The following is a 19,906-nucleotide window of genomic DNA, read 5'->3' as shown; positions in this document are numbered from 1 at the left end:
AATAATGCTACAACAAGATGAAGACGCTAAGCAAGTTACAACACCTCATACGTCTGAGTTAGGTGGCGATAGTATGAACGTAACGTGTGAGGAAGGGGATGATGAAGCACCTGATGTTGGTGCAGTTATGGAGGTGTCTGAGGAAAGCAAAGCTGTGCAGGAGGATTATGATGACGATTATACGGATGCCACGTATGTTCCCAATAGAGGAGATGACCAGGGGGACAGTTCAGAGGGGGAGCCAGAGAGGAGTAGGAGGAGACGAGTCCATGAAAGAAGCAGAGGGAGCTCGTCCTCAGAAACAGCTGGGGGCAGTGTCGGGCACCATGTATCACCAGCTATGGCCAGCCAGCCAACATGCCCTTCAAGGTCAGCTGCTGATGCCACCATAGTGCCATCACCCCAGGGGGGCTCAGCGGTTTGGAAATTTTTTAACGTGTGTACCTCAGATCGGAGCAAAGCCATCTGTTCTTCCTGTCTCCAAAAATTGAGCCGTGGAAAGGCCAACACTCACGTAGGGACAAGTGCCTTACGAAGGCACCTGGAGAAAAGGCACAAACAGCAATGGGAGGAACACCTGAGCAAAAGCAGCACCCAAAAGACAAGCCACCCTCCTTCTCCTCTTGCTCCTTCAGGTGCACCGTCTTCATCCGCTTTCTCCCTTGCACCTTCACAGCCACCCTCCTCCACACTGCCTCTGCCCTTGAGCGGTTCCTGCTCCTCTGCCCACAGCAGTAGCCAGGTGTCCGTGAAGGAAGTCTTTGAGCGGAAGAAGCCAATTTCGGCCAGTCACCCTCTTGCCCGGCGTCTGACAGCTGGCGTGGCAGAACTATTAGCTCGCCAGCTATTACCATACAAGCTGGTGGAGTCAGAGGCTTTCCGTACATTTGTGGCCATTGGGACACCGCAGTGGAAGATACCAGGCCACACTTATTTTTAACGAAAGGCCATACCCAAACTGTACCGTGCAGTTGAGAGGCAAGTGGTGTCATCTCTTGCGAAGAGCGTTGGGTCAAGGGTTCACCTGACCACGGATGCCTGGTCTGCCAAGCACGAGCAGGGCCACTACATTATTTACACAGCCCATTGGGTCAACCTGGTGACCAATGGCAAGCAGGGAGTACGTGGCTGCGCAGCGGACCAACTTGTGACACCTCCACGGCTTGCAGGCAGGCCTCCAGCCACCTCCTCTCCTCCTGCTACATCCTCTTCGCTGTCATCCTCCTCCTCCTCCTTGGCTGAGTGGCAGTTCAACTCTAGTGGTGCTGCCATCTCCTCCTCTCCAGCTACACAGCCCCATCTCCCCAGAGCCTACGCTGCATGCCAGGTACGACGGTGTCACACCATTTTAGACATGTCTTGCCTCAAAGCGGAGAGTCACACTGGACCAGCTTTCCTGGCTGCTCTTAACAAAGAGGTGGAGCAATGGCTGACCCCGCACCAGCTGGAGATCGGGAACGTGGTGTTTGACAACGGCAGCAATCTCCTTTCCGCTTTGAATTTGGGAAAGCTGACACATGTACCCTGCATGGCACATGTGCTTAATCTGGTTGTGCAAAGATTTGTGTCAAAGTACTCAGGCTTAGGGGACGTCCTGGAGCACGCCAGGAAGTTGTGTGGGCATTTCAGGCGGTCTTACACGGCCATGGCACGCTTTGCAGACATTCAGCGGAGAAACAAGTTGCCGGTGAGACGCCTCATTTGCGATAGCCCGACTTGCTGGAATTCCACCCTGATCATGTTTTCTCGCCTGCTAGATCAGAAGAAAGCCGTCACCCAGTACCTGTATAATTACTGTAGAAGGACACAATCTGGGAAGATGGGGATGTTGTGGCACAACAACCGGACACTGATGCGAAATGCATGCAGGATCATGCACCCGTTTGAAGAGGTGACCAACCTGGTGAGTAGAGATGGGCCGAACCTCCGATTTTAGGTTCGCGAACCGGGTTCGCGAACTTTCGCGTAACGTTCGGTTCGCGTTAAAGTTCGCGAACCGCAATAGACTTCAATGGGGATGCAAACTTTGAAAAAAAAAATTATTATGCTGGCCACAAAACTGATGGAAAAGATGTTTCAAGGGGTCTAACACCTGGAGGGGGCATGGCGGAGTGGGATACATGCCAAAAGTCCCGGGGAAAAATCTGGATTTGACGCAAAGCAGCGTTTTAAGGGCAGAAATCACATTGAATGCTAAATGACAGGCCTAAAGTGCTTTAAAACATCTTGCATGTGTATACATCAATCAGGTAGTGTAATTAAGGTACTGCTTCACACTGACACACCAAACTCACCGTGTAACGCACCGCAAACAGCTGTTTGTGTAGTGATGGCCATGCTGGACTGGTGTGCACCATGGCGAGAGTGCAGGTTTTGGTGGCTTTACAGCCCATATGGTCGCCTGGCTGATGTAGCTGAATGACAGAACAGTGACTGTCCAGCTGATCAAATTTGGTCTGACCACAATGAAGCAACGACCTTATTATCTTTTGTGTGCCCCCCGAGACACTCATCTAGGCGCCGGTCATTGCTTCATTGTGATACGCAAGCCCCTTCACCACGGCAAGGTAATGATCACGAAGGGGAATGGGCGCATGTACAGGCCTTTTCTTTTGTTGTTGCAGCTACCCGCAGTGCAGCCAGAAAAATTAGGCAGTCATGTACACACACCAGAAAAATTATTACAGCGGCCGCTGCTAGCAGCGGCCTAAAAAATTCAGCAATCCGCCTGGAGTCCCGGACCCTGTTGGTGGTGGCGGAGAAGGTAGTCAAGCGGCCTGCAGGCAGACATGCTGTGTGGAGGGACTGGGAGCGACTTAGTCTTCTTGGGGCAGCCCAGGCAGCCAGTCACACGGCGTGCAGGCAGAGATGCTGTGTGTGCGGGGACTGACTTAGTCTTGGGGTGGGCAGCAGCCCTCCGGGATCCATGCCTCATTCATTTTGATAAAGGTGAGGTACTTAACACTTTTGTGATTTAGGCGACTTCTCTTCTCTGTGACAATGCCTCCAGCTGCGCTGAAGGTCCTTTCTGACAGGACGCTTGCGGCAGGGCAGGAGAGAAGTTGGATGGCAAATTGGGACAGCTCTGGCCACAGGTCAAGCCTGCGCACCCAGTAGTTCAAGGGTTCCTCATCGCTGTTCACAGCAGTGTCTACATCCACACTTAAGGCCAGGTAGTCGGCTACCTGCCGTTCCAGGCGTTGGTGGAGGGTGGATCCGGAAGGGCTACGGCGAGGCGTTGGACTAAAGAACGTCCGCATGTCCGACATCACCATGAGATCGCTGGAGCGTCCTGTCTTTGACTGCGTGGACACGGGAGGAGGATTAGTGGCAGCGGTACCTTGCTGGCGTTGTGCTGTCACATCACCCTTAAAGGCATTGTAAAGCATAGTTGACAGCTGGTTCTGCATGTGCTGCATCCTTTCCACCTTCCGGTGAGTTGGTAACAGGTCCGCCACTTTGTGCCTGTACCGAGGGTCTAGTAGTGTGGCCACCCAGTACAGCTCATTCCCCTTGAGGTTTTTTATACGGGGGTCCCTCAACAGGCAGGACAGCATAAAAGACGACATTTGCACAAAGTCGGATCCAGTACCCTCCATCTCCTCTTGCTCTTCCTCAGTGACGTCACGTAAGTCAATCTCCTCCCCCCAGCCGCGAACAATACCACGGGAAGGTTGAGCAGCACAAGCCCCCTGCGACGCCTGCTGCGGGTGTTCTCCTGTCGCCGTCCCCTCCTCCTCCTCCTCCTCCCCCAAAGAAACACCTTGCTCATCATCCTCTGAGTCTGACTCGTCTTCTGCACACGACTTCTCTTCTTCCTCCTCCTCCCCCCTCTGTGCTGCCGCAGGTGTTGAGGAAACAGCTGGGTCTGATGAAAATTGGTCCCATGCCTGTTCCTGCCGTAACGGTTCCTGGTCACGCTCATTCACAACTTCATTCGCCACTCTACGCACAGCACGCTCCAAGAAGTAAGCGTAGGGAATTAAGTCGCTGATGGTGCCCTCACTGCGGCTCACCAGGTTGGTCACCTCCTCAAATGGCTGCATGAGCCTGCATGCATTTTTCATCAGTGTACAGTTGTCGGGCCAGAACATCCCCATCTTCCCAGACTGTTTCATTCTACTGTAGTTGTAGAGGTAGTGGGTGACGGCTTTCTTCTGTTCTAGCAGGCGGGAGAACATGAGCAGGGTCGAATTCCAGCGAGTCGGGCTATCGCAAATGAGGCGTCTCACCGGCAGGTTGTTTATCCGCTGAATTTCTGCAAATTGTGCCATGGCTGTGTAAGACCGCCTCAACTGCCCACAGAACTTCCTGGCCTGCTTCAGGACATCCGCTAAGCCAGGGTACTTTGCCACAAATCTTTGAACAACTAGATTCATGACATGTGCCATGCAGGGTATGTGTGTCAGCTTCCCCATATGCAAAGCGGCAAGCAGATTGCTGCCGTTGTCGCACACCACGTTGCCTATCTCCAGGTGGTGCGGGGTCAGCCACTCATCCACCTGTTTCTTAAGAGCAGCCAGGAGAGCTGCTCCAGTGTGACTCTCCGCTTTGAGACAAGACATGTCTAAGATGGCGTGACAGCGTCGTACCTGGCATGCAGCATAGGCCCTGCGGAGCTGGGGCTGTGTAGCTGGAGAGGAGAACTGCCACTCAGCCAAGGAGGAGGAGGACAGCGAAGAGCATGTAGCAGGAGGAGAGGAGGTGGCAGGAGGCCTGCCTGCAAGCCGTGGAGGTGTCACAATTTGGTCCGCTGCGCCCTGCTTGCCATCGTTCACCACCAGGTTCACCCAATGGGCTGTGTACGTATTGTAGCGGCCCTGCCCGTGCTTGGCAGACCAGGCATCCGTGGTCAGGTGTACCCTTGACCCAACGCTCTTCGCAAGAGATGACGCCACTTGCCTCTCAACTTCACGGTGCAGTTGGGGTATGGCCTTTCTCGAAAAATAAGTGCGGCCTGGCATCTTCCACTGCGGTGTTCCGATGGCCACAAATTTACGGAAGGCCTCAGAGTCCACCAGCTGGTATGGTAACAGCTGCCGAGCTAACAGTTCCGCCACGCCAGCTGTCAGACGCCGGGCAAGGGGGTGACTGGCCGAAATTGGGTTCTTCCGCTCAAACATTTCCTTCACGGACACCTGACTGCTGCTGCGGGCAGAGGAGCAGGTACCGCTCAAGGGCAGAGGCGGAGTGGAGGAGGGTGCCTGTGAAGGTGCAAGGGAGAAAGCGGCAGAAGCAGATGATGCACCTGAAGGAGGAAGAGGAGAAGGAGGGTGACTTTTCTTTTGTGTGCTGCTGCTGCTTTTGCTCAGGTGGCCATCCCATTGCTGTTTGTGCCTTTTCTCCAGGTGCCTTCGTAAGGCACTTGTCCCTACGTGAGTGTTGGCCTTTCCACGGCTCAATTTTTGTTGGCAGAGCGAACAGATGGCTTTGGTCCGATCTGAGGCACACACATTAAAACATTTCCACACCGCTGAGCCACCCTGGGATGTGGGCACTATGGGGACCTCAGCAGCTGATGCTGAAGGGCAAGTTGGCTGGCTGTACATAGGTGGCGATACATGGTGCCGGACTCTGCCACCAGCTGTTTCTGACGAAGAGCTGCCCCAGCTTCTTTCAGCAACTTCTCTCCTCCTACTACTCTCTGACTCCCCCTCTGAACTGTCCCCCTCTTCATCTCCTCTATTGGGAACATACAGAGGATCCGTATCATCGTCATCATCGTAATCATCCTGCCCAGCTTCGCTTGCCTCAGAAAAATCCAAACATGCACCATCAGTAGGTCCTTCATCCTCCTTACACGTTACATCCATAGTGTTGCCGCGTAACGCAGACATATGAGCTGGTGAAAAATCATCTGGCTGTAACAACAATGGCTGTGCATCAGTGATTTCACCACTAAATAATTCTTGCGAAGTGTCAAATGCAGCGGAAGTGGTGCTAGTAGTAGCGCTGGTGGCTGAGCAAGATGAGGTGTTCTGTGTCGCTAAATACTCAACCACGTCCTGACAATCTTGGGAGGTGATGGGACGTGCCTTCTTCCGAGCACTGTACTGTGGGCCAGGTCCACACGAAATTACATTTACACGACCTCGCGCAGACCTGCCGGGTGGCCTTCCTCTGGCTCTGGCACTACCTCTTCCTCTACCAGTTTTGTCCATATCGGGTATGCACGGAGTGGTATATCACACTGCGTGCACTCACGTAGGTAGGTGGGTTCACTTAACTGCACAGGTATGCGCACTGATGCGGTGGGTTCACTGAACACAACAGGTATGCAGTGGCGGGTTCACTGAACACAACAGGTATGCAGTGGAGGGTTCACTGAACACAACAGGTATGCAGTGGCGGGTTCACTGAACACAACAGTTATGCAGTGGCGGGTTCACTGAACACAACAGGTATGCAGTGGCGGGTTCACTGAACAGGTATGCAGTGGCGGGTTCACTGAACAGTACAGGTATACAGTGGCGGGTTCACTGAACACAACAGGTATGCAGTGGCGGGTTCACTGAACACAACAGGTATGCAGTGGCGGGTTCACTGAACAGGTATGCAGTGGCGGGTTCACTGAACAGTACAGGTATACAGTGGCGGGTTCACTGAACACAACAGGTATGCAGTGGCGGGTTCACTGAACACAACAGGTATGCAGTGGCGGGTTCACTGAACAGGTATGCAGTGGCGGGTTCACTGAACAGTACAGGTATACAGTGGCGGGTTCACTGAACACAACAGGTATGCAGTGGCGGGTTCACTGAACAGGTATACAGTGGCGGGTTCACTGAACAGAACAGGTATACAGTGTCGGGTTCACAGAACAGGTATACAGTGGCAGGTTCACTGAACACAACAGGTATGCAGTGGTGGGTTCACTGAACAGGTATACAGTGGCGGGTCCACTGAACAGAACAGGTATGCAGTGGCGGGTTCACTGAACACAACAGGTATGCAGTGGTGGGTTCACTGAACAGGTATGCAGTGGTGGGCTCACTGAACACAACAGGTATGCAGTGGCGGGTTCACTGAACAGTACAGGTATACAGTGGCAGGTTCACTGAACAGAACAGGTATGCAGTGGCGGGTTCACTGAACAGTACAGGTATACAGTGGCAGGTTCACTGAACACAACAGGTATGCAGTGGCGGGTTCACTGAACACAACAGGTATGCAGTGGCGGGTTCACTGAACACAACAGGTATGCAGTGGCGGGTTCACTGAACAGGTATGCAGTGGCGGGTTCACTGAACAGTACAGGTATACAGTGGCGGGTTCACTGAACACAACAGGTATGCAGTGGCGGGTTCACTGAACAGGTATACAGTGGCGGGTTCACTGAACAGAACAGGTATACAGTGGCGGGTTCACAGAACAGGTATGCAGTGGCAGGTTCACTGAACACAACAGGTATGCAGTGGCGGGTTCACTAAACAGGTATACAGTGGCGGGTCCACTGAACAGAACAGGTATGCAGTGGCGAGTTCACTGAACACAACAGGTATGCAGTGGTGGGTTCACAGAACAGGTATGCAGTGGTGGGTTCACAGAACAGGTATGCAGTGGTGGGTTCACAGAACAGGTATGCAGTGGTGGGTTCACAGCACAGGTATGCAGTGGTGGGTTCACAGAACAGGTATGCAGTGGTGGGTTCACAGCACAGGTATGCAGTGGCAGGTTCACTGAACAGGTATGCAGTGATGGGTTCACAGCACAGGTATGCAGTGGCAGGTTCACTGAACAGGTATGCAGTGATGGGTTCACAGCACAGGTATGCAGTGGTGGGTTCACAGAACAGGTATGCAGTGGTGGGTTCACAGCACAGGTATGCAGTGGCAGGTTCACTGAACAGGTATGCAGTGATGGGTTCACAGAACAGGTATGCAGTGGCAGGTTCACTGAACAGGTATGCAGTGGTGGGTTCACAGTACAGGTATGCAGTGGTGGGTTCACAGAACAGGTATGCAGCCAGCCAGGAACAAGTTAAGCCTAACTAATCTTTCCCTGAGAGACAGTCTGCAGCAGCTCGCCCTACTCTCACTAACGCAGGCAGCACACGAGTGACCGTAATGGCCGCCGCTGCCTGCCTTATATAAGGGGGGGTGGGGCTCCAGGGGCTAGTGTAGCCTAATTGACTACACTGGGCCTGCTGACTGTGATGTAGAGGGTCAAAGTTGACCCTCAAGGTGCATTATGGGGCGAACCGAACTTCCGCAAAGGTTCGCCAGCGGGACGCGAACGCGAACCACCGAAGTTCGCGTGGAACCGTTCACCGGCGAACCGTTCGGCCCATCTCTACTGGTGAGTCACGCTGAAGGCACCATCAGCGACTTGACCCCCTACGCTTACTTCCTGGAGCGTGCCATGCGTAGAGTGATGGATGAAGCTGTGGAGGAGCATGAACAGGAACAGTTACGGCAGGAGGAGTCATGGGAGTGATTTTCATCCGAACCAGATGTTTCCTCGACACCTGCGGCAACACAGAGGGGGGAGGAGGAGGAGGAAGAAGAGGAGTCATGTGGGGAAGGAGAGGAGTCAGACTCGGATGAGGATGAGGAAGGTGTTTCTGTGGAGGAGGAGGAAGAGGCGGCGGCAGAAGAACAACCGCAGCAGCCGTCACAGGGGGCTTGTGCTGCTCCACGTTCCCGTGGTATTGTTCGTGGCTGGGGGGAGGAAGAGGAGTTGCGTGACGTCACTCAGGAAGAGCAAGAGGAGATGGAGAGTACGTCTGGATCCGACTTTGTGCAGATGGCCTCTTTCATGTTGTCCAGCCTGTTGAGGGACCCCCATATCAAAAAACTCAAGGGGAATGACCTGTATTGGGAGGCCACGCTACTAGACCCTCGGTACAGGCACAAAGTGGCAGACCTGTTACCAACTCAACACAAGGTGGAAAGGATGCAGCACTTGCAGAACAAGCTGTCAATGATGCTTTACAATGCGTTTAAGGGTGATGTGACAGTACAACGCAATAAAGGTACCACTGGCAGTAATCCTCCTCCTCCCAAGTCTACGCAGGCAAGGACAGGACGCTCCAGTGATCTCGGGGTGATGTCAGACATGCGGACATTCTTTAGTCCAACGCCTCGCCGTAGCCCTTCCGGATCCACCCTCCACCAATGCCTGGACCGGCAGGTAGCCGACTACCTGGCCTTGAGTGTGGATGTAGAGACTGCGAGCAGCGACGATGAACCCTTGGTCTACTGGGTGCGCAGGCTTGACCTGTGGCATGAGCTGTCCCAATTTGCCATCCAACTTCTCTCTTGCCCTGCCGCAAGTGTCCTCTCAAAAAGGACCTTCGGTGCAGCTGGAGGCATTGTCACTGAGAAGAGAACTCGCTTAAGTCACAACAGTGTTCAGTACCTTACCTTTATCAAAATGAATGAGGCATGGATCCTGGAGGGCTACTGCCCGACCGAAGACTAAGTCAGTCCCCACACACAGCATCTCTGCCTGCTGCAGGCCGCTTGACTGCCTTCTCCGCCACCACTAACAGGGTCCAGGATTCTAGGCGGATACCTGAATTTTTAAGGCCGCTGATAGCAGCGGCCGCTATACTAATTTTTCTGGGGTGTGTACATGCCTGCCTAATTTTTCTGGCTTCACTGCAGGCGGCTGCAACAAAAAAACAAAAGGCATGTACATGTGCCCATCCCCCTTCGTGATTATTACCTTGCCGCGAGGAAGGGGCTTGCGTATCACAATGAAGCAATGACCGCCGGCTATATGAGTGTCTCGGGTGGTTGGCACACCAAAGATAATAAGGTTGTTGCTTCATTGTGGTCAGACCAAATTTGATCAGCTGGACAGTCACTGTTCTGTCATTCAGCTACATCAGCCGGGCGACCATATGGGCTGGAAAACCAACATCACCTGCACTCTCGTCATGGATGCACCAGTCCAGCACGGCCGTCGCTACACAAACAGCTGTTTGCAGTCACTGCATACCTTTCACTGCATCTGTGACTGCACATTGTATTACACTTGGCAGGCTGTGCATACCTTAGACTTCAATGGATGGCAGACTTGCCCTCCATATGATTATCGTGAAAGGAAATCTTTTGGACTGCTAACCATATAATAATTGCCCGCCATAACTGGTTCTCGTTAAAGGATTTATAGTTAATTCATTTGAAATACAGCAAGCCCTCGAAAGTCCTCTTGTATTGTTATTTTTGGTCACTACCTCGGGACGGGCATGCCTGCCTGCTGCCCTCCTTGGATGTGTAGTGGTAGCCGTTTCTCAGGCTCCACACCGGATTTAAACCCTCATTCCCCAGCCATTACCCGGGGTCACAATGGCAGACTTGCCCGCCTCCATATGATTCTCGTGAAAGAAATGTGGTGTCATCTTTGCCCGCCATAATTGGTTCTCGTTCAAGGATTTAAAGTTAATTCAATTCAAATACACAGCAGGGCCTCGAAAGTCTTCCTCCTGTATTGTTATTTTTGATCACTACCTCGGGACGGGCATACCTGCCTGCTGCCCTCCTTGGATGTGCAGTGGTAGCCGTTTCTCAGGCTCCACACCAGATTCAAACCCTCATTCCCCGGCCATTACTCGGGGTCACAATGGCAGACTTGCCCGCCTCCATATGATTCTCGTGAAAGGAATGTGGTGTCATCTTTGCTCGCCATAACTGGTTCTTGTTAAAGGATTTAAAGTTAATTCATTTCAAATACACAGCAGGGCCTCGAAAGTCTTCCTCCTGTATTGTTATTTTTGGTCTCTACCTCGGGACGGGCATGCCTGCTTGCTGCCCTCCTTGGATGTGTATTGGTAGCCGTTTCTCAGGCTCCACACCGGATTCAAACCCTCATTCCCCGGCCATTACCCGGGGTCACAATGGCAGACTTGCCCGCCTCCATATGATTCTCATTGTAGTGGTACTGAACAAGTACACAGCAAGTAGAAAATGTAATAAAAAAAAAAAAAGTAAGCTTTTAACAATGCCATGGAAAGTTGATAAGGCAGTCGCACATTACCTGAGTGAGTGAGGAAGAGCAATCACGCCATGTTGCGCAGTAGTCCAGCATGGCCGTCACTACACAAACAGCTGTTTGCAGTGCGTTACACAGTGAGTTTGGTGTGTCAGTGTGAAGCAGTACAATAATTACACTCCCTGATTGATGTATACACATGCAAGATGTTTTAAAGCACGTTAGGCCTGCAATTTAGCATTCAATGTGATTTCTGCCCATAAAATACTGCTTTGCATCAAATCCAGATTTTTCCCCGGGACTTTTGGCGTCTATCCCACTCATCCATGCAAAAACTCAGATGTTAGACCCCTTGAAACATCATTCCCATCACTTTTCTGATCGGCATAAGTGTTTCTAGTTTTCCAAGTTCGCCTCCCCATTGAAGTCGATTGCGGTTCGCGACATTTCGCGCGAACTGAACCTTCCGCGGAAGTTCACGAACAGGGTTCGCGAACCAAAAATTGGAGGTTCGGCCCATCTCTAGTGAAGAAACACTAAAGGCTGAAGTGGTTAAAGATGGTAAATAAAACCTGTAGGTGGACATCAGATAGATTTACTACAATACATACTAAATGTAATACATAGTAGTAAATATGACACTTTCTGCTTTATTTCCTGCTTTTCTTTTTCCTTTCTCGCCTCCTCCTTTCCTATCTCTCCTTCCCTGTATCCTTTACAAAAACAGGCCAACTTCATTTGAGTTCTATTTCCAAAGTTTATCATCAGTTAGATCCCTTATTTCTGCTGTCTACATAGCTTGCACAGCTTACATACCTTGAACAGCAGTTCAGCTTTTGGACGTGCAATCCCTATTTTAGAACAAAATCTTGTCTTTATTTAATAGCGTCACCTGTGGCACCAGTGAAGGTGATGAGGAATGGATGTGAATACCTGTTCTTAGAGTATTCATATGACTTTACGGTCATTTGAAAACTACCCAGGCCCTTCTGAGAGCTATAACTCTTCAGTAGGCCCATGTAAAGTATCTTATATGACACTGGTTTCTCTGCATCATGTAATACAGAGAACCTTGATTTATGCAGGGGCAGAAAAATCTTCAGTCCTTGCTCAAAGGAATGAATTTTATCTAGGGAAGGCAGGATAGCAGTGGAGAAATGTAAAGCTGTTTTGCAGCTAAGATTAATAACATGGAAGTTATGCAGATGACACGCGAAAAATTTGAATATCATTCAAAAGTTCATTTATGTCTGTAATTTAACTACTTAAAGACCGCCCCACGCCAATGGGCGTGGTCGCGGCGGCAGCCCCAGGACCGCCTAACGCCAATTGGCGTCAAGTTCTGGGCCTGGGATTTTCAGGCGATCGCGCACAGGCTGCGCGCGCATCTCCTGCTTGAGGGGCGAAGCTCCGCCCCGACTTCAGTCTCCGAGCCTCGATTGCCGCTCGGGAGACTGTTAGACAGCAAAACCGCCATCTTTACACATTGTACAGCGCTGCGAACAGCAGCAGTGCTGTACTGGGGACAGCCGTGCGACACGGCTGTGCCCTCTGTAACTGCGAGAGTGATCCGCTGTCATAGGCTGAAGCCTATGACAGCCGATCACACTGATTGGCTGGCAGGGGGAGGGAGGGGGGATTTAGAAATATTTAAAAAAGCAGCAAATTTTTATTAAAAAAAAAACAAATAAACAAAGACCAAGAAATAAACAAATGTCTGAAGGGCGATCAGACCCCACCAACAGAGCTCAGACCCCACCAACAGAGAGCTCTGTTGGTGGGGAGAAAAGTGGGGGGGGGGGAATCACTTGTGTGCTGAGTTGTACGGGCCTGCAGCTATGCCTTAAAGCTACAGTGGCCCATTTAGTTAAAATTGCTCTGGTCTTTAGGGGGGTTTTCCACTGCAGTCCTCAAGTGGTTAACTTAAAAGGTGAAACTAATATATGAAATTGAACTCCTCACATGCAAGCGAGCTATTGCAAGCCTTTGTTATAATTTGGATGATTCTGGCTTACGTCTTATGAAAACCCCCAAATCAACATTTAGATGATTAGAATATTATAAAAAAAAAAGGTCAGTATTCTAGCCTCAAAATGTCAGACTCCAATCAGCTAATTGTTCCAAAACTCCTGCAAAAATGGTCTCTCAGTCTGACATAAATGAATTTTTGCTTTATACTGAAATTTTTAGAGTTTTGCCTCTATTAAACTTATACAAGACCAGTATTTTTCTGAGAATAGGTGCCTTATACAAAGTAGACTCTGAGAATATTGTTCTGCCTCAAGAAGCACGAAGGTATGTAACATTCCAGTCTAAAGTAAACCATAAAAATAACATTTTTTGTTTAATTCAGATGTAAGGGTTTGTTCACACTACAAGAGCTTTTCTAAGCGCTTTGTGATTTTAAATGCTATTGCTAATGTTATTCTATGTGAGTGTTCACACTGGAGTGATGTGATTTTGTAAAAATCCCCCATAGCATTGCATTAGCAAGAGCTTTTCAAAATCACTAGCGCTTAAAAAGCTCTTGTAGTGTGAACAAGACCTAAGATCACACAGCTGTTTTATGAGAAACCATATAAAACTTTATAACCATATAAAGGAGGAACTTTAACACAGGATTGAACTTCAATCAGTAGCTGATACCCCCTTTTCCACGTCCCATGTGTGGCTGATATTGTGGTGGAACCCCTCCCACAGTGTGATGTCATTGCCATAGTCCTGACAGTGTGCGGTCTGTGAACCTCATTGCATTGTGGGAAATAACAACTGTTTCCAACTGCCAAGCAAGCAGTATCTCCCTATGTGCAACCTAAGTCTTTAGCTTATCACGATTTTAGTGGATGTGTTTATATAAAATGGCAGGTGGATCAAACAACAGGAACAAAATACATGGCAAGTATCAATCATTTATTGATCTTCTACTTGTACTTCTCACTTTGCAGTGTATTGCTTTATCCCTCCCCCCCAATATCTGTCAGTAAAGTTTATTTTTAATGTACACTACTGGCAATTTAAACAATGAAACAATGCAACCACCATAGGGTGTCATCTGTGCCGTATTAACGTTGCCGCTCTCAAATTTATTTAGAATCTGATAACCTGCATATACAGTGGGATGCAAAAGTTTAGGCAACGTTGTTAATCGTCATGATTTTCCTGCATAAATCGTTGGTTGTTACGATAAAAAATGTCAGTTAAATATATCATATAGGAGACACACACAGTGATATTTGAGAAGTGAAATTAAGTTTATTGGATTTACAGAAAGTGTGCAATAATTGTTTAAATACAATTTAGGAAGGTGCATACATTTGGGCACTGTTGTCATTTTATTGATTTCAAAACCTTTAGAACTAATTATTGGAACTCAAATTGGCTTGGTAAGCTCAGTGACCCCTGACTGACATACACAGGCAGGGCCGGCCTTAGGTTTCACAGCGCCCTGAGCGAAACCTGATTTTTGTGCCCCCCTTCATCCTCTTCATGCATGCGCGCACACACACGCACTCACACACACACACACACACAGGCCCATATGCAATTCACCTCTTCTCCTGAGATATCTCCTAGGACAGTGGTTCCCAACTTTTTTGATGTGATGACACATCACACAAAATGCTCAGATCTCTGTGACACATCACATCTGTATGATAGGAAAAATACTAATAACCACGAATGGATGGAAAGAGTGCATTATCCTGAATATACTTAAAAATGAAGGCTAGAACCTTTCAGGAATATTAATAAAAACAGTCAGTGGGACAGTTAGCCCCACTCCCCCCCCCCCATTTAGAATGATAGCACAGCACCGACAATTTGCACCACGGGTTATAGCTGCAGTGCACCCCCCCCAAAAAAAAACGCCCCCCCGATCTCACGTGTAGGTGCCCTCAATATAGGTTGCCAAGCATAGGTGCCCCCAGTATAGGAAGTCGAAGGTCTCCATCACCCCCATAGGTAGCCAGGTGTAGGAGCCTTCAGTATAGGTAGCCATGTGTTGGTGCCCTCAGTAAAGGTAGCCAGCTATAGGTACCCCCAGTATAGGAAATCAGGTGTAGGTGCCCTCAATATAGGCAACCAGCTATTAGGCACCCCCTTGGAAGCCGGCGCCCTGAGTGACCGCTCTGGTCGCACAGGTCAAAGGCCGGCTATGTACACAGGTGAATCCAATTATAAGAAAGGGTATTTAAGGGTGTCGATTGTAAGTCCCCCCTCTTTTAAATTTCTCTGAAGAGTAGCAACATGGGGGTCTCAAAATAACTCTCAAATGTCCTGAAGACAAAGATTGTTCACCATCATGGTTTAGGGGAAGAATACAGAAAGTTTTCTCAGAGATTTCAGCTGTCTCTTTTCACAGTTAGGAACATACTGAAGAAATGGAAGACCACAGGCTCAGTTCAAGTTAAGGCTCGAAGTGGCAGAACAAGAAAAACCTCAGATAAACAGAAGCGACAAATAGTGAGAACAGTTAAAGTCAACCCACAGACCAACACCAAAGACCTACAACATCATCTTGTTGCAGATGGAGTCACTGTGCATCATTCAACCATTTGGTGCACTTTACACAAGGAAATGCTGTATACAGAGGAAGCCTTTGCTTTGCCCACAGCACAAACAGAGCCGCTTGAGGTGCGCTAAAGCACATTTGGACAAGCCAGCTTCATTTTGGAATGAATAAGGTGCAATGGTCTGGACTGCTGAAACTAAAATTGAGTTATTTGAGCATAACAAGGGGCGTTTTGCATAGAGGAAAATCAACACAGCATTTCAAGAAAAACACCTGCTGCCTACTGTAAAATATGGTGGTGGTTCCATCATGCTGTGGGGCTGTGTGGCCAGTGCAGGGACTGGGAATCTTTTCAAAGTTGAGGGTCACATGAATTCTACTCAGTATCAGCAGATTCTGGAGACCAATGTCCAGGAATCAGTGACAAAGCTGAAGCTGCACCAGGGCTGGATCTTTCAACAAGACAATGACCCTATACACTGCTCAAAATCCACTAAGGCATTCATACAGAGGAATAAGTACAATGTTCTGGAATAGCCATCTCAGTCCTCAGACCTGAATATAATTGAAAATCTGTGGTGTGAGTTAAAGAGAGCTGTCTATGCTCAGAAGCCATCAAACCTGAATGAACTAGAGATGTTTTGTATAGAGCAAGCTTTCTCAGGGTCCGTTCACACTGCACGCGTTTCCAGCCGCGTTTTGGAAATGCGTGCAGGTGGCCGACACGCACGACATCAGACATTGCATAGAGTGCAATGTCTGATGTTCACACTGCATGCGTTCCGGACCTGTGCGGTCCGGGAACGCATGCTGCACGCAGATTTTGCTAAAACGCGTGGCTGTCCCATTCACTTTTCAGTGATGGGATCAGCCACGCAATGCACACAAACGCGGATGGCCACGCGTTCGTACGCGTTGCGGTCCGCACGCGTTCCGCACGCATGGCCATCCGCATTTGTGATCTGAACGGGCCCTTAACCAGGGTTCCCTGGAACCCCAGGGTTCCTTGAGGACTCTGCAGGGGTTCTTTGGCATTTTACCCTATCGTGGGTGAAGTATAATAGAGCACATTATAATAGGGGGTACTGTAACAAGAAGCACTAAATTAGGGGGTCAGGAGAAAGTATAATGAGTGGCAGTGTAATAGGAGATAGTGAAATTAGCAGCCTAACCTACTTAAAGACCATGCCTCCTGAAAAATAAATGTAGGGGTTCCTCAAGACCAAAAAATTGTTTGCAGGGGTTCCTTGAGATCCAAAAGTTATTTACAGGGTTCCTCCAGGGTAAAAAGGTTGAGAAAGGCTGGTATAGAGGAATGGTCCAAAATACCTTCAACCAGAATCCAGACTCTCATTGAAACCTACGTAAATTTCTGCAAAAGGAGCATCTACTAAATATTGATTTCATTTCTTTTTTGTGGTGCCCAAATGTATGCACCTGCCTAATTTTGTTCAAACAATTATTGCACACTTTCTGTAAATCCAATAAACTTAATTTCACTTCTCGAATATCATTGTGTGTGTCTCCTGTATAATATATTTGACTGACATTTTTTATCGTAACAACCAAAGATTTATACAGGAAAAACATGACGATTAACAATGTTACCTTTTGCGTCCCACTGTATATCACTGCAAATTACTGCACCTTATGGGTAGAGATGTCGCGAACCTCCGATTTTCGGTTCGCGGAAGGTTCGGTTCGCGTAAAAGTTCGCGAACCACAATAGACTTCAATAGGGATGCGAACTTTGAGAAATAGAAAAAATTATGCTGGCCACAAAAGTGATGGAAAAGATGTTTCAAGGGATCTAACACCTGGAGGGGGGCATGGCGGAGTGGGATACATGCCAAAAGTCCCGGGGAAAAATCTGGATTTGACGCAAAGCAGCGTTTTAAGGGCAGAAATGACATTGAATGCTAAATTGCAGGCCTAAAGTGCTTTCAAACATCTTGCATGTGTATACATCAATCAGGGAGTGTAATTAGAGTTCTGCTTCACACTGACACACCAAACTCAATGCGTAACGCACCGGAAACAGCTGTTTGCGTAGTGACGGCCGTGCTGGACTGATGCACAACATGGCCAGAGTGCAGGCTGTGACAGTTTTCCAGCCCATATGGCGCCGGGCTGTGGTAGCTCAATGATAGAACAACAGTGACTGTCCAGCTGATCAAATTTGGTCTGTCCACAATGAAACAACAACCTTATTATCTTCTTGTATGTAGGTAGGCATAGGTAGGAGTCCCAGTATAGGTAGGTAGGCATAGGTCGGTGCCTCAGTAGTTATCTAGGCTTAGGTAGGAGACCCAGTATAGGTAGGTAGGCATAGATAGGAGTCCCAGTATAGGTAGGTAGGCATAGGTAGTAGTCCCAGTATAGGTAGGTAGGCAGGCATAGGTAGGTGCCTCAGTAGTTAGCTAGGCATAGGTAGGAGACCCAGTATAGGTAGGTAGGCATAGGTAGGAGTCCCAGTATAGGTAGGTAGGCATAGGTAGGTGCCTCAGTAGTTATCTAGGCATAGGTAGGAGACCCAGTATAGGTAGGTAGGCATAGGTAGGAGTCCCAGTATAGGTAGGTAGGCATAGGTAGGTGCCTCAGTAGTTATCTAGGCATAGGTAGGAGACCCAGTATAGGTAGGTAGGCATAGGTAGGAGTCCCAGTATAGGTAGGTAGGCATAGGTAGGAGTCCAGTATAGGTAGGTAGGCATAGGTAGGTGCCTCAGTAGTTATCTAGGCATAGGTAGGAGACCCAGTATAGGTAGGTAGGCATAGGTAGGAGTCCCAGTATAGGTAGGTAGGCATAGGTAGGAGTCCAAGTATAGGTAGGTAGGAGTCCCAGTATAGGTAGGTAGGCATAGGTAGGTGCCTCAGTAGTTAGCTAGGCATAGGTAGGAGACCCAGTATAGGTAGGTAGGCATAGGTAGGAGACCCAGTATAGGTAGGTAGGCATAGGTAGGAGACCCAGTATAGGTAGGTAGGTGTCCCAACAATCGGCCAGGAGCAAGCCAAGAGCCTAACTAATCTTTCCCTAGGAGAAACAATCTGCAGCAGCTTGCCCTACTCTGTCTATTGCAGGCACACGAGTGAGTGTCATGACCAGCGAGCCTGCCTTATATAAGGGTGGGTGGAGCTCCAGGGCTTAGTGTAGCCTGAATGGCTACAATGTGCCTGCTGACAGTGATGCAGAGGGTCAAAGTTGACCCTCATAGTGCATTATGGGGCAAATCGAACCTCCGCAAAAGTTCGCATGGTGCAGGCGAACGCGAACCCCCAAAGTTCGCCTGGAACCGCTCACAGGCGAACCGTTCGCTACATCTCTACTTATGGGATGCTTGATTCACTGCATAAACCAAAGGGTACAGGCTGCTACTACAAAGCAGAAGCTTTCAATGCCACTGATTATGCTTGCAGGAGGTGTCCCCTGAGCTCTTCTAAACAGCCTATAGGTCGCAGATCATTAGTCCCTCAGCATCAGCATCTTCCTTGAATTTTTACGTTAGGACCCCTTTCACACCTACGATTGCAAAACACTAGCGATTATCGCTAGCACTTTGCTGTGGCATTTTTTACGTGATGATAGCATATACTTTACTGGACGGTTTTGCGCGATCATGATTGAAATACATTGCAATCGTGTTTGCTCTAATATCGCAAAAAATGCTACATGTAGTGCGTTTGGGTTTAGAGCTCATCGTGAATCCCCTGCCATTGTGGCAGTGAGATCACTGCTATATAGTTAACATTGCACTTTTATTTTAAAAAGCGCTAGCGATCACCGACGATTCTGCGATTAGCGGTAAACACCCTCTAATCGCCCCAGTGTGAATGTGCCCTAATAGCCAATGAGAAAGGGGTGTTAAAAAGGTCTGTTGCTCATTGGCTAGAATGATGTTACTTATAGGATTGCTTCATCATTGGGGTGATTGGGTAACAGGAGTAATTGATCCGTCTCACCACCAGGCACCCTCATGGGACAAGGAGAGAGTCTGAATAGCTCCTGTACCCATCAATAGTAGATACAGAGCTTTGTATGTGGAGTAATGTATACTCCCTCCTCCCTTTTAAAACACAAACACACACACACACACACACACACACACACACACACACACACACACACACACACACACACACACACACACACACACACATACACACACACACACACACACACACACACACACACACACACACACACACACCACACACCCCACACCCCACACACCACACACACCACACACCACACACACACACCACACACACACACCACACACACACACACCACACACACACCACACACACACACCACACACACACCACACACACACACACACACACACAACACACACAAAAAACACACACACCACACACACACACACCACACACACACACACACACACACAACACACACACAAACACACACACACCACACACACACACACACCACACACACAC

This window comes from Hyperolius riggenbachi, chromosome 3 (assembly GCF_040937935.1).
Source record: "Hyperolius riggenbachi isolate aHypRig1 chromosome 3, aHypRig1.pri, whole genome shotgun sequence".
Classification (NCBI taxonomy): Eukaryota; Metazoa; Chordata; class Amphibia; order Anura; family Hyperoliidae; genus Hyperolius; species Hyperolius riggenbachi.
This window is presented reverse-complemented; position numbering follows the sequence as displayed.